The sequence below is a fragment of the Rousettus aegyptiacus genome, unplaced genomic scaffold (genome assembly GCF_014176215.1).
Source record: "Rousettus aegyptiacus isolate mRouAeg1 unplaced genomic scaffold, mRouAeg1.p scaffold_m13_p_3, whole genome shotgun sequence".
NCBI classification, from domain to species: domain Eukaryota; kingdom Metazoa; phylum Chordata; class Mammalia; order Chiroptera; family Pteropodidae; genus Rousettus; species Rousettus aegyptiacus.
In genome coordinates this window covers 71566772-71582629 of record NW_023416306.1, presented here as the reverse complement: position 1 = coordinate 71582629, position 15858 = coordinate 71566772, and positions in this window count along the sequence as shown.

Below are 15858 nucleotides of genomic sequence, written 5' to 3'. Positions count from 1 at the left end.
GTGTTTCTCCTCTTTATATATAATACAATTCTTCCTAGAAAGTCTCATTCATTCATACCCAGTTGCCTGGGCTTTGTAGGTATTTGAGTTTATGAGCCTTGACCCAATGGGCTTCCTTAAAAGTTGCTGAAAATATTTAAGACAATGAAGGACTGGTGGTTACTGATATTTGAATATAAAGGAAGAAAAGAAGGAATAAAGACCTTAAAAGTGATGAGAAAAAACTCAGGGAATCCAATTGCTTACCAAAATTAGCGCTTCTTGATAGTCATATATCAGGACGACAAAATGAGACTTTTTCTGTCTTCCTGTGACTGAAGCCCAAAAGCCCAGGATAGATAAAACGATAAGTACCGGGTCCCATGTACTATTAGGGCAGGAGGGTCTGTGCAATACTTGTGAAAGGGGCAGACAGAGGTGAGAGGAGGGGGAATGGAGATGGTGAGTATCGATAACTTTTTTGAAGAGTCTTGCTGAGCAGGAGAGCAAAGAGAATTGAGGCAACAGTTGGAAAAGATGAGATTAAAGTTTGTTTCTTTAAGTTGACAGGTAACCCAGCATTTGTTCATTGATTAGAATGATTCAGTAGAGAGACTGATGATGCTGTAATGATGGGAGATAACCATTGGTGAAAGGGAATTGGATTGGGCAGTAAGATAGAAGCACAGGTAATGCGGACATTGAAATAAGAAAGAAGGCAGAATATAAAAAAACAATGCAGTGAGGTTGGTTGATTTAGAGGTTTAGGTGTAAAATATTCTTTGATAATTGTAGCTCGAATTAGTGCTTCTTTATGCTTCTTTGTCTTCTTTTTAACTATTGGTAATAAGCTGACTGAAATATGATTAAATTTAATTTATTGGGTCTTATTTTAAGCTGACTGAAATATGATTAAATTTAATTTATTGGGTCTTATTTTGTGCACTGCACAAAAGCGTCTGGCCAATGAAGTAAAATAGGACAAAAACCTAGTCTGTGCTCTCTGCTCATAAGCAGTGTGCCCTGCTGTGGGGCTAAATTTCCCTGAGTAAGAGACATCTTTTTTTGTTTTTTGTTTTCCTTTTTGTTTGTACAAAGCACCTCATGAACTAGAAGAGACCTTCCTTATTTTGTTCTCTAGTTGTTTGATGGGAGTTAATCATGTTTCAGAAATTGAAGTGTGAGATCCCTGCAGGAAGAGACTGTTTCATATTTATCACCAACAGCATCAAGACGAGTGTGTGGTTTCCCCTAGCATGGGCCATGGAACACTTCTATAATATACAAATAGAGGGTGGATAAAAACAAATTCGTGCAAAACTTTTTAAAAAAGGGAGAATCTGCACAGTGAATACAGTCTGTCAGCATTACAAAGTGACATTAGAAAAGTAGCATGCGTACTATTTAATGATGCATACTTGGGCTGACATGTGCCCACTTACATTGGGGGAGGAGGCACTCAGTCCACTGTGGGTGTCCTGCTGAGGCTTCTGCATGGAAAACCCCTCCTTGAGGTCCATTGTGAAGTCTCAGCACACTTAGGCCCACAGGAGAAAGATGTTTCACAGGCTAACCAGAGAATTCCACAACGGTTTATGTTATTCTCAAGAGGGAGATTTGGGCCCTGAAACGATATGACTCAATATTTTTCTTTACCTGAAGACAGTGCCTGTAAGATTTCCTACATCATTCTCATTCCTTACAATGACCGAGAGTTCTTTCATTGCACCTTTTTTAGGCCTTAAACTCCTCCCAGATTTCCCTCAAAATTACCCTATCCCAGGTAACTTAACCTCTCTGGGCCTCAGTTTCATCATCAAACAAATTGGAAAAGATACCAGAATTGCTGTAAAGGTGAACGAAGTAAAGATACGTGAAAGCACTAAGTGGTTGGCTCATAGTAATTGCTTAGAAAATAGAGATGGTGTCATTGTCATTAGCAACCTACACCAAAGATGAACTTGGATCACGTTTTGTGCTTGAAGTGTTCCTATGATTAGAGTTCATGTATGTTCTAGCTTTGTTGCATGCGCCCTTGGCTGCTACTCACACTCAGAGCATTGTAGACACAAGAGGCTTAATTAAGGGTCCCAGTTTGAGGGCCTGTGGTACACCCCACTTCCTGGAGGCAAGAGGGCAGTCCGAGATCCTAGACACAGGCAGCTTTGTCTTGTTTGGAGACCAGTGCACAGCCTCGTTCTGGTCATTTTTATAATTCCTCTGTTTTGGGCCTCAATGAGAATGCCCCTAGGGAAGCAAAGGCCGGCACTGGCCTTTGGAGAGAGCTGCATTCCCTTTGTAGGCCTTTGAACTTGCCTGGAGCATTGCTCTGGCCTGTAGATCTTATCTGAAATGTTTTCTTCAAGAGGCCCATTCCCTCACCCTCAGCAGTGGTGTGACATGGGCCACTCTCTCATCTGGTTCCCAACAGCTGGAAATGTGCATATTTGCCTCCCAGCCAGCACACACACAGACTGGGCCTGCCCCCCACATGTTCTTGGAGAACTGGCACTCAGACCCCCTTTCTTGATGCTTTGTTAACATACACTTCAAATGAGTGGGAAGGGCTTGATCTTAATCAAATGTCTCATTAATGTTTGCCCTTGGCCCAACTCCAATTCCTGAGTGCTGTATATGAGAACATTTGCATAACTTGCACAAATACTCACACATATGACCATACCACCCACCATCATAACATGGAGGTCCTAAGCATATGATGAGCCTATTTTTTCAGCAGAGATGGTTTAAATAAATGAATAGAATAAATACTTCCTTTCCCAGCGGTACATGTTCAAGGTCACTCAACAAGAAGGAGACGGGAGAAAAGTTCCCGAGCAGAAAATTAAGTCCAACGCAAACCTTATTCTCTACTTGTCTTTTTTTTTTTTTTTTTTTTTTTTTTAACTCTCTAGCATCAATGCAATTGTTGAGTGTTTGTGTGAGAAGTATCTGGATATTTAGACCAAGATTCCCACATAAAGTTCTTCCAGCTCAAGAAGTAGGGTGGCTGTATACCATAAGAATCTCATGGAGATGTGGTTTGAGGTTAGAGCCTGAAGCTGGGTTTTTCCACAGTAAGTTTTCAGGACCACCTGCATCCAAATCACTGGGAGATGGTCAAAATGCAGATTTCTGGGCCTCATTCTAGACCTCACAAATCAGAAGGTGCAGAATCTAGAAATTTTCATTTTATGACACTTCTCAGAAGACTTCAAATGACATACAAGCTTAAGAAACATTGATCCAAAGGTTAAACTAGAGGAACACAACAGAATCACCTTCAAAACTAAAAAAATGCAGAGATAAGAAAGATGTCTCTGGTCTCTACTTTGTTGATATTGATTTAATACATTTAATGGTGGATCCCAGACATCTCTATTTGGATAAAGTTCCACAGTGACTCTAATTAAGAAGAACAGAAATGGGTCCCAATGTTTTCCAAATTTTGGTTGAGATTCATGGGAATTAATAGGACTGGGGTTGGGACCTTTTCAAAATGTGGATTCCTGGGCCTCATATCTAGAAACCTGTCAATCCAAGAGGTTTAAGGTGGGGCTGGGAATCCATACTTTGACAGCCTGTTCCCATGTCACTTTGTGGCTGGTTCTTAAAGTCAGGGACCCGCTGAAGGCACTTGTAAATGCTTCTCACCTTCTCCCTCAGGCTTCCTCATGAGGCGTCCTGAATGCCCAGGAACTTTGACGCCACTTTGCCCTTCTCACTCTTGGCAACCTTGGCACATTCAGCCCTGGGGACAGGCCCGCATGTCAAGGTATGCACATGCTCTACAGTCTCCTCCAGGGGACTTTTCTGAAGCATCTTCTGCTCTTTCTTTCATTTGAGTTTCATTTCTCTGGAATGCTGATGACAGGTGCCAAAGTAATATCTAGATCACAGCTTCTGAATTTATGCAAAAATCCCTTGAAGCCCAAACAAAATTTTCTGTAATTTGAAGCCCTAAGATTTTTATTGTTATTATTGCATTAAAATAGTACCATAAAGCCAAGTGTGGGGTGGGGAAGAGGGAGACCATCTCTCTGATGGCTCTGTTGCTTTTGATTATTTAATATTTACCAGGTACCAGTAACAGACATGTGTTCATCAAAAACAGTTTATCATCCCGTCAAGCCCATCCTCAGACACTTAAGCAAATCTAGTTAATTTTTTCCTTTACATAAAAGTTTTTATTTTCTAAATGATCGTAAGTTTTTATAAAAGTAATATATGCACATACTTCTAAAAGTCAAATGGTACTATAAGGTTTATAACAGAAAGAACAAGCCGTCCTGGTAAATATTTCTTATAGAATCTCTTGTCAATATTTTTTCTATTCTCTTATTCTTGAACTCCTTTGTGTCGGTTCTCCTGGATGATCATCAAGTTCTATACCTTTTCTCTTCTATTATTGTTCTCTTTACTTTATCCTTACCTGATGGATCACTTTCTATCATCCAACCCTCTATTGATATTTTTACTTAGCTATTGTATTTTCTAATTTTCAAAATGTCTTTCTTATTTATCTTTGGCGTATTTTGGTATTGCTTTATGGATGTAATATATTCTATTAGTTCTCCGAAGTTTGTGATTTCTGAAAATTTTTTTTTTTGCCCTCTAAATTGCTTTTGTTTTTTTCGAAGGTCTTAAGAAGGATTCAATCTCGTGAATTGGAGGGAGATCAGTGGCATGTATTCTGGGTTTTAGGTGAGAGGAAGCTGAAATGCAGGATTTTATTCAAAACCCCTATTTCCGTTCATCTCTGGACCCCATACTCCTTCTTGTGTCTGCGTTTTTTAGGTCAGGGCCTCTTTGGTTCTGATACTTGAGACATGTGCTGTCCAGTACCATCACCTCCTGTCACATGTGGCCATTGAGCACTTGAAATGTGACTGGTCAGAACTGTGATGTGCTGTGAATGGAAAAATACATACTGAATTTTGAAGACATTATGAAAAGAAAGTAAAATATCTCATTATAAAGTTTTAAAACATTGATTGCATGTCGAAATGATAATATATTGGGTTAAGTAAAACACATTATTAAAATAAAATTTACTTCTCTGAATGTGGCTACTGAAAAATTTGAAATCACAGCCATGACTTGCATTGTATTCCTATTTGATAGTACAATTGTAGGGATTAAATCCATAGCCACATTTCTCCTGTTTCGACCCCACATGTACTATGGGAGTCATTCTCTCTAGTTCCTGATCCTTTCTGGGCTCAGCATGACAAATGTCTTGTTTCTGCTGATGTCTTCTGCAGATTCATGATTTCAATGTCCTCTGCTCTGTTTAGGTTAATTATCACCCTCTCCCCCAACCCCATCCCCAGCATTTGCTTTATACCTTAAAAAAGTTGATATATCTCCTCTCCCCTTCTAGCATTTATAAGTTTAATATTTTCCTTTACTGGCATTTAGGTAAGGTTTTGGAAAGGAATGAAGATAAATGCATGCAGTCAATCTGCCATTTGTAAGTTTTAATGGCCCCTTGAATCAGAATAAATTGTCAACTTTAGGGCCCATGATAACTTCCCCTTTATGTCTAAGATCTCTGTGCTAGTAGGCTTGAGCTGCTAAAACAAAATGCCATAGACCGTATGGTTTAAACAACAGGAATGCATTTTGCATAGTTCTGGAGTCTGGAAGCCCAAAATCAAGGTGCTTACTGATTTGGTTCCCTGGCGAATATTATCTTCCTGGCTTACAGACAGTGTTTTCTCATTATATCTGCTCATGGCACAGAGAGAAAAAGCAGTTCTCTGATATCTTGTTTTAGAAAGGCTTTAGTCCCATTATGAAGTCCTACCCTCATGACCTCTTCTAAACCTAATTGTTTCCCAAAGGCCCTGTCTTCAAATACCAACACGTTGGGGGTTAGGGGTTTCATCATATGAATTTTGGAGAGATGAGGGGGGACACAATTTAGTCCATACCATTCTCTATTCTGGCTCATGATCTTTTTTTAAGCAAGAAATTGTCCTCCACACAGACATCATTTGCTCTCCCCACCCTCACTCACATACTTGCTACCAGTGTATTTACCTCAAAGTTTCTTTTATTTTTTTCAAAGCAAAGCCTAAGTTCATCACCTTTACTTTCATCACCTTTATATTATTTAAAGGCTTTTTTTTTCCTCCAGAAATTGATAAGATAATTTTAGAATTTATTTGGAAAAGCAAAGGGCCAAGAATAGCTTAAATAATCACGAAAGAAATACAAAGTTGACAGACTCGTGCTACTTGACTTCAAGACTACTAATCAGATTAGTGTGATATTGATGAAAGGCTGGTGTATGTCAGAGGGGCAGAATAGAGTATTCAGAGATAACTCTTAAGTATATTTCTAAATTATTTTTGATAAGAGTTTCAAAATAATTTAATTGGGAGAGAAAAATCTCTTCAATAAATGGTACCAGAACAATGAAATATTCATATATATGTATATATACACATATATGTACATGTATATACTATATCCATGATGAAACTGAACCCCTATTTTATATACAAAAGTCAGTTAGAAGTGGATATAATATCTAAATGTAATATTTAAAATGATAAACCACTAGAAGAAAACCTGGGGGACTATCTTCTTGATCTTAGGCTAGGCAACAATTTATTGGAAACAGTATATATTGGAAAGGGTACAGAAAGCACACATCATAAAAAAAATTTAATTTAGATTTCATCAAAATTAAAAATTTCTTCTTGTAGAAAAATAGCATTGAAGAAGATAAACAAGCCACACACTGGGAAAAAAATATTCACAACACACATATCTGACAAAGGACTTGTATCAAGAACATGTAAAGAACTCCTGTAACTCAATAATACGAATACAAACAACCTAATTAAAAAATGAACAGAAGGCATAAACAGGCACTTTAACAAAAGAAGATATACAAATAGCCTATAATCACATGAAAATATGTTCAATATTATTAATCAACAAGGGAATGCAAAATAAAACCATAATAAGAAATTATTACACATCCACTAGATTGGCTGAAATGAGAAGGATTTACAACACCAACTATTGGAGAGAAGGTGGAGCAACTGGACCTCTCACACATTGCTGGTGGGAATATGCAATGTTATAAAAAATTGACTAGTGTCTTATATATACCTACTCCATGCCCAACAATTCCACTCATGTGTCTGTTCAAGAGATATAGAAATATGCATTTACAAAAAATGCCTTGTAGGAGAAAGTTTATAGCAGTTCTATTCACAATAGTCACAACTTGAAAACACCTAGGTAGCTAACAGTAAACAAATGGTGATATACCCACACAATGGAACACTCTAAATGCATGAGTTATGGATACACACATCAGAATGAGCGAATCTCAAAAGTAGTATGCTGAGTGAAAAAAGCCTTACACAAGAAAAAAATATACTGCATGATTTTTATGTTAAAATCTAGAATAGGCAAATTTAACCTATTGTAATAGAAATCAGGTCAATGATTGCTTCGTGGGTTGGAGGGACTGACTAGGAAGGAGTATGAGGAAACATATGAAGGAGTATGGGTGTGATGGAAAGGTGCTCTATCTCGATAAGTATTTTTCAAAACTGCTTGAATGATACACCTATGATCTGGACATTTACTGTATGTAAATTATGCTTTAAAATGGAAAATAATTAAAACAACATGCTACATAAAGTTTATTTATTGGGTTTTATTTTAGCAGATGAACCTTAAGAAGTTACTCATCTAACTTCGACTACTTCCTTAATTTATACATCTTTCTAACTGGTGTACGTTGAAATGTTTACTTTTTATGAAATTTATTTCTCCAAAGATGTACTTTTCTAGATAAGATTCTTGACCTAATTGATCTGGTGACCTGGAACTAAAAACAGGAAGAAAAATTTCTTACGATGTTCCAGAAGACACTTGGAATGTTGAAAGATGAGTTGTACATTTCTACCTACCTATGCTCTACTTTATGGCCAAAATGTTTCTTCCAAAATTCTTATTCCATTGCATTAGCTGACAAGTACACTTTGCTTGTTCTTTAAAGAAGCATTTTTGTTTATGTATCTGAACTACCCAAGAGGCTTTAAGTTGTACATAACAACAACAACAAAAAATTCAACTTGAAATAACTTGTTCTTTAAAAAAAATTTTAATCTCATGTTAAAGAAGGTATAGTTCTAGACCACATTAGAAGCTCAATGATTTTCTCCAGGTCTTGGGTTATTTCAATCTTTCTTTCTGCCATTTTCAGCACATCACTTTTGTCCTCAGATATTAAATTTTCATATTCACGGTTGTACCTCATGGTTGTCAGAGAACTGCTGCTTGTCTAGGTATCACATCAAGAAATGAAAATCTCCTAGAGATTTCTTCTTATGTGTCCTTTTTTTTTTTTTTTTTTTTTTTTTTTTTTTTTTTTTTTTTAAAGCAAGAGGATCTTTTTCAGAAGCTACTCAACAGACTTCATTTGGTCATCTCACTGATCATTGCCATTACTGAGTTAGACCCACGAGGTCCCTTCCCTGAGGCTGGTAATTGGACCATTCTCCTTGACGTCATGAGCATATATTGGAGGGTTTATACCTGGCCATAATCAGTGTCTGTTAGGAGGCCGGAAATGGCAGCCTTGATGAATGCCATGTCAGCAATTAACAATGTCTGCCAAAGTATCATTCATGTTTGCTGTTTTTTTCCCAAACACTTAAACTTGAGGATAGAGATTATTTCCTCCAGTTCCCTACAAATATGGTGAATAGTGAAAGAGTGTGCTCTCTGTAGGCTCTTCATAGTATTGCTTGATGATTGATATCCCAATCTTTTTCCAGAAAAGATTTAATTCTGCTCAGAAGGCCCTCAACATGCTTCATGATCTCAAAATGTTCTAATTGATGGGACAAGTTTAAGAAAACAACGAAAAATACATAAAATTATGTATTTTAAGAAGAATGAGGAGATTGTAATTATACATCAACTTGAGTAGCCTGTTTGGGGGGAATTTTCCTAGGTTTCCTGATTGTCCTGCTTATCATGGTCTTCAATATGATCATTCAAAAATGGGAGAGAGTCAGGAGAAATCTGTTTTATTTTTTTTAAGAGCTCTCATCAAAGATTAATGTTCTTGCTTAAGAGGCTTGTAGAGTGGATTTGATACCTACTTCTCCTGGCCTTCATTAATACTATTACCTGTCATCTAGAATGGGCTGACTCAAAGGACTCATTCATAATGGTTTCACCATATATGGAGCCAGAATGGGGATGGTTTTGTCTTTGGAGTCAGAGGGAGCTAGCAGCTTTCAGAGATGCCTAGAATATCTGGGGCCCAGTTTACAAAGTGTGTTATGACAACAGATGGAGTCACGTGGAGAAGGGGATTCTAGAGTGGTTCGGTATCAGCACCTCTTGCAAGGGGGAGGAGGGTCTTGTTAGTTGACCTAAGAGATTCCATTCTAATGTGCTGAAGATGGATTTTAGGCCTGGCCTTTGCTGAGGCTAAGAAAGATTCATTGCAAATTTCTGTTTACTTGTCTGGCTTTCGTGGGATAGCCAGTGTTTTCCCTTGTCTTAGGTTATCTTTGGCTGGAGGGCAAGAAAAATAGTCAATGATGTCTTGGAAGTTTAAGTCTCTACTATATAGATCTTTTAAAAAATATTTGGTTATCCAGCAAGATATTTCTTGTGTTTCTACATCTAAAATTTCTCTGTGGTTTGGCAGTACCAAAGCTTTTCATGGCTGCCAGTTATATCTTAATTGGATCACCTCGTGGAAACTTCAGAGAGGTTTCCTAGAATTTGTTTCCAATTTCTGATGCTGATCCAGATTTTATTATCTAAGGTGAGACAGACATGACAATATCCTCATTTTCTTTTTTTTTTTTTTAAAGGACTTGCTACATTTTTCAAAATACCTCCCAGAGAGTGCTCACTGGTGGGGAATATTCTCCTTTCTTGGAAAAATGTTCTTGCTAGCTCTGTTACCCCACAAATGAGGGTGATTTTTTTTCTTTAAATCTGATTAAGGAAAAAGGTAACAAAAATTTCAAAGAAGGAGGAGAAAAACTCTACTTTGTACTTATCCCTGAACCCATTGTATTATTATTATTTTAAATCATACTTATCTGAGTCTACCTTGTATTATGTGTTACAATGTGCTTGCCTTTTTATTTTTTGACAAAATTATAAGCACCATGAGGGCAGGGACAACATCTCTTTCCTCTTTCACCCTTTCAACACTAGCCAGAGTGTCTGATATGTAATAGGTGCCTGCAACATATTTATGGAATGAAAATGCTTGAAATATAACTATGGAAAACACACAAGTAGGTATTAACATGAATGCTTTTTCCATAATAGTTAATGCACTGGAAAAATTGTTTTAATGAAAAAAAATGAGGCACAGACTTACTTATAATAGGATTCAAATATGTTATAAATGAACACAGATATGTGGACACAGAAAAAAGACTGGAAGGAAATATGACGAAATAGTAAACATAGTAATTTTAGGGCGGTGAGATTAATAGTTAATTTTAATTTTGTCATTATTTCACTCATATTTAAATTCTGCACAATAACCTTTTTATGAGAAAGAAACTAAACTTTAAAGTTTTTGTGCAGTTTTTTTTAAAAAGACCATTTTCCTCAAATATTTTAAACCAAGACATTGCAATATTTATTGAAAATTATGGCTACCGTTTTTATTTAGTTTATGTGCCAGGCTCTGTGCGGAGTACTTCACCTTATTATCTCTTGTAGTTGTTACTTAATGACCTTACTTTATGTGTTTTATTGCCTCATTTTACAGATGAAGAAAATGATGCACAGAGTCTATTCAGGAGGAGAGGAGATACGGACTGGGCCCAGCAGATGCTAAAGCTCGGGTCATAACCACTCACCCTACCCACTTCCAGTTGGACTCCACAGTGGAGATTCTCCAGCACGGACCTTTAGAACCTATTAGCTTCATGCTATTCTCTTTGCCTGTGGTTCACATATGAAAAAGTTTCTCAGTTATATCATTTTTTCTGAAGTATTTAGTCCTTTGTAATTTATGAATATCTAAAGACTTAACAAACACTGATAACAAACAACAGTAACAGTAAAATTTATCATATGTGTAGGTAAAAAGAACAAATGGGGAGGATGCCCCAAACTTTTGATGATAATCATTAGGGACATTTACTTTCTAGGTAATATGGTTTTGTAATGTTTTAATTTTGTATACTGAACATGTGTTATTTCTAGTCCAAAAAGACAATGAAAATATGATAAAAGAAGGAATTAATTCATAGCTTAAAGCAGGGTCAGCAAACTTTTTCTGTAAAGGGCCAGATTGTAAATAGCTTTGGCTTTGAAGGCCACATGGTCTCTGTCACACTACTGAACTTTGCTAGTATAGCACAAAAGCAACCATAGCTATTTCATAAAGGAATGGATAAGGCTCGTTCCAATAAAACTCTATTTAGAAAAACAGACAATATGCCATATTTAGTCCATAGCCATAGTTGCCCAACCATTGTGTATTAGTCTCCTATCAACAGTGTAACAAATTACCACAAATTCATGACCTATAACAACACAAATTTATTCTCTCACAGTGCAGGAGGAAAGAAATGACCATCGCAGGGCCAAAATTGAGGTATTAGTAGGGCTGCACTCACCCTGTAAGCTCCAGGAGAGAATCCATTTTTTGTCTCTTCCAGGTTCCGAGACTGCAAGTTTGGCTTGTGGCCATGTCACCCCAATCTCTGTTTCTGCCATCACGTTGCCTTTTCCTGCTCTGTAATTAAATCTCTTCTTGCCTTCCCCTTATAAGAACTTTATGATCGAGTGCCTACTGGATCATTAGAGATAATCTCCCCACCTCAAAGTCCTTAATCGCAGGGATCCCCAAACCCTTGACCATAGACTAATACTAGTTCACGGTCTGTTAGGAACCAGAATCGGGTCATACAGCAGGAGGTGAGAGGCAGGCAAATGAGAGAAGCTTCATCTCCACCTCAGCTCTACCTCAAGTGATCAGGCATCAGATCCTCATAGGAGCACCAGTCCTTGGTGCTAAAGGAGTTGGGGACGGCTGCATACTCACATCTGCAAAGTCCTTTTTGCCATATAAAGTACATTTACAGATTTCAGGCATTAATTATGATGTGGACATCTCAGGGGACCATTATTCATCCTACCACACCTGGGTTTAAAGCAACAAAAGGGATGGGGGCCACTGTGGAAAGAGCACTGATTTAGGAACATGCTCACCTGAGTTGGGGCCCCAGCTCTAGCAGTAACTGTATGTGGAGTCTTAGAGGGTCATTTTATCTATTGGACTATTAGCTTTTCTCATTTATGATGTAAGGGAATTAGCCTTTGTGATCCCCAAAACATCTTTTTTTTTAGCTTTGTCAGCTTTAAATTTTATGATTTTGATAAAGCGTATTTTTTTTTTTTAACATTTGCCTTCTGTCACAGTGACCTTTATCATATGTATTATAAATCTATTCTAAGCAGCTTTGTGCTAAGTTGTGTCAGGGAAAGTTCATTTATAAACAAAAATGAAGGATTCCCAACTTAGCATAAACATGGAGAAATGATAGCCAGCCCTCTCATTAGGAATGAAAACATTTTACATTTCTCTCTGTACAGAAAAGCCTTTGAGGAGTCCACAAAAGTTCTTTCAGAACTTACAGATAAAGAATAATAAACCAGTATGATAAAAGAAGGAGAACAGAATTATTACATGGAGCTAGGTCAAAAGAATATATAGATACTTGAAACTAATATAATAAAACTAAAATAAAAGAATATACAGAAAGGTATGTACTTAGGCCTTATGAAATTCTTAAAGATGGGCTGTAATCCTGTTTATGAGTTTCCTAGTGGCAGAAGCAAAGAGATAAAGATGATCATATAAGAATAAAATAACATAATTATAGAAATTGCTAGACATTCCCAAACATGAGTGACATTTTCATGAGTGTCCCTAAACAGGGACATTAACATTGTTCTAAAAATATCAGTTTATTTTTTCATGAATTCAACAGATATTCTTTCACTGCCTACTACCTCTCTGGCACTGTACTTGTCAATAAGGAGATAGTCGTGAAGTAGATAGAAACACTTCAGTTCTCTTGGAACTTATGGTCTGGCAAGGAATGCAAATATTGACAAGTGCAATGGGTAATAAGAACTGGGAAGAACAGGGAGGCATAGAAGTCTATAACGAGGAGGCTTTATGTACAAGCTAGTTAGGGAAGGCCTCTCTGAAAAATGACATCCAAGGTGTCTGTGGGATACCAGTAACGAGTCAGGCAGAGTAGAAGAGGAAGTCTCTAGGCAAGGAGAAGAGAACGATCTGTTTAAAGACCTGGAGGCAATTGACTGACATATAATTTTCCAGTATTGTTCTGTATTGCTGAAGTGAAGAGAGAACAGAGAATAGGCTAGTGTCAGAGAGTGGAGGACCACACTAAGGATTTGAACTTTATCCCATTTAGTAGAGAATGTATTATTTAGCATAACATTAGCTACTGTAACAAATAACACTCAAGGTTTCAGTGGCTTGGTGCATACTGTAGTTTATTTCTGACTCTCATATTAGTCTGATGTGATGTTTCTGGTGGATGGGCAGCTTTACTTCAGGTGGTGATTCTATTGTCTCTCCTTCATCCCCAGGGTCTCTTTCTGCTGATAGTGGAGGCAAAAGAGAAAGTGGAGAGAGCACAGGTGCGTCTTAATCACCTCAGACTCTAAATTGTCACAGAGCTCTGGAGGATTGGAAAGCTACTCCCTGACTAGGTAGCCACTTCACAGCAACATACTGACTCTGGAAAGGGTGGGGGCGTGGACTTTGGAGGCCAGTTAGCTGTTTCTGCCACGGGAAGCCCGTAGAGAGTTATAAGCAGGATTGTGGTATGATCAAATTTGAATTTAGAAAGGCCATTCTGACTGCAGAATGAAGAATGGATGGAGTGGGCAAGACTGCATACAGAGAGATCAGTTATATTGTGCACTATAAACAATAGCAACTATCACAGAAGAGTTCCTTAGGGCATCTCTCAGTGACAGCAAAGGACATGATGCCAATGTGCATGTTAGTGAAAATTATTATATCAGGGCAATATTAGTTAGAAATATGTTCAACTGTGACAACCCAGGGATTCATTTTCCTTTTAAAACCAGAAATATGAAGATAGGCAACCCATTGGCTGGTGCCAAGAGTGATCAAAGTGGTACCAAGGGCTGGCTTCTTTCTGTCTACTGCTTCACTGTTTTTAGCCTGTAGGTTTTATTCTCATGGTCCTAAGATTGTTGCATCATTAAGCAGAAACAAGAGGGGTAGATCGACCAGAAAAAAACATTTCCTCCTGACATTTTTTTCAGAAAAGGAAGAGAAGCTCAACTCAGGGACCTCCCCATGGAACTCATGGGTCGCATGGCATCCAGACCTTCAGAGGAGTCTGGGAAGCTGTGAATTTGAGAATCATGTGCTTATGTGCTTATATGTATGTGCACATGTGTGTGTGTGTGTGTGCATGTGCGCGCATGTGTGTAGAAGAGAATCTTACTGAGAATCTTAGGGGATGTACTGGGGATGGGAGATGAGATTGGAAAAGTATAGACTTTTACAGAACTAACCTCACAGCAGAATGTAGGGTTCGCTGTTGAAGACAATTGCACCATCATGGTCAGTGATATCACAGTTGTTTTTGTTCAGCTTCCCTGAATACCCAGAGAGGGTTCAAAAGCAATCAACAATTCCTTCTCAAAGCACAGTCATGACACTAATGTGGGGCACCTGCTTAAATGTCAGGGATAGACATTTGAGCCGTGTGATATAGATGGCACCAGCGCACTGTCACCCAAGTTCCAGGCTGAGCAGTGACACTGGGGAATCAAGTAGTGGTTTGTCCCAGCTTCCCAGAGGACAACATGGAAGATGGAGGTGAAGATTAATCTGACTCTGGGTCACTCCCTCCCAAACCATCCCCTCTGCTGAAAGAGGAGGGAGCAAAGAAGGGAGAGGGGCAGAGGTGGGGCAGTCACTCTCTGAAAGAACTCTCCTCTTTACACAATCATCCAGGTTACTGCCTATTCACCAAGTGCTCCAGCCAGACCTGTGGCAAGTAGCACCTCCACTGGTAATATGTGCATTGCAGTGACTTTTAAAAATCTTCCTTTGGAGTGGTCCTTCTTGAAAGGAATTTCAAAAGTTGTTAAGTAAATAAGGTTATTTGGGAAAATGGACCCCTGAGCCCCTGAAATGATATTAGACAGGCAAATATCAGACTCATTTTTTTGACAGCCCTGTGCTTATAGCAAAGATTCCCTTTCACCAGCTGCCATATCTGTTCTCAAGACAGCATTTATACTCCATGTCTCTTCATAAGGCTCTTTGTTTCACTGGCTTCCACCTATTTCTCATGTTGCCAGGCTTCAGGTAACTGACTACACTTGTGTTCTGTCTGCCTTGTCTGAAAAAAGGAATTGTTATTTTTCACACAGCTGGTCATGTAGCTCATCTATATTTGAGGAAAATTAAAAGTCATTTGACTTTAGTCTTATTTACTCCTTACTTGCTTTTGTCTCAGTTCCCTGAAAGGCATATTAATTTGAAATACAGGCATTCTTTTCATGTTTATCCTAGTTTTATCCATAAAGTTTCTTCAATTTCTGAAATAAAGGGGTTCTTAAGATCTATTGATTGAGCACCTAAAGGTGAGCTTGGGACTCTCTACTTTCAAAATGGGTGGTTGACCATGTTTCTCTGAGGAACTTGAGTTCCAGATGTCCTCAATGTCAGTGGTCTCCAACTTTTTGGCACTAGAGACCAGTGCTCCTATGAGACTCTAATGCCTGATGATCTGAAGTGGAGCTGAGGCGATGATGCTAGCGCTGGGGAGT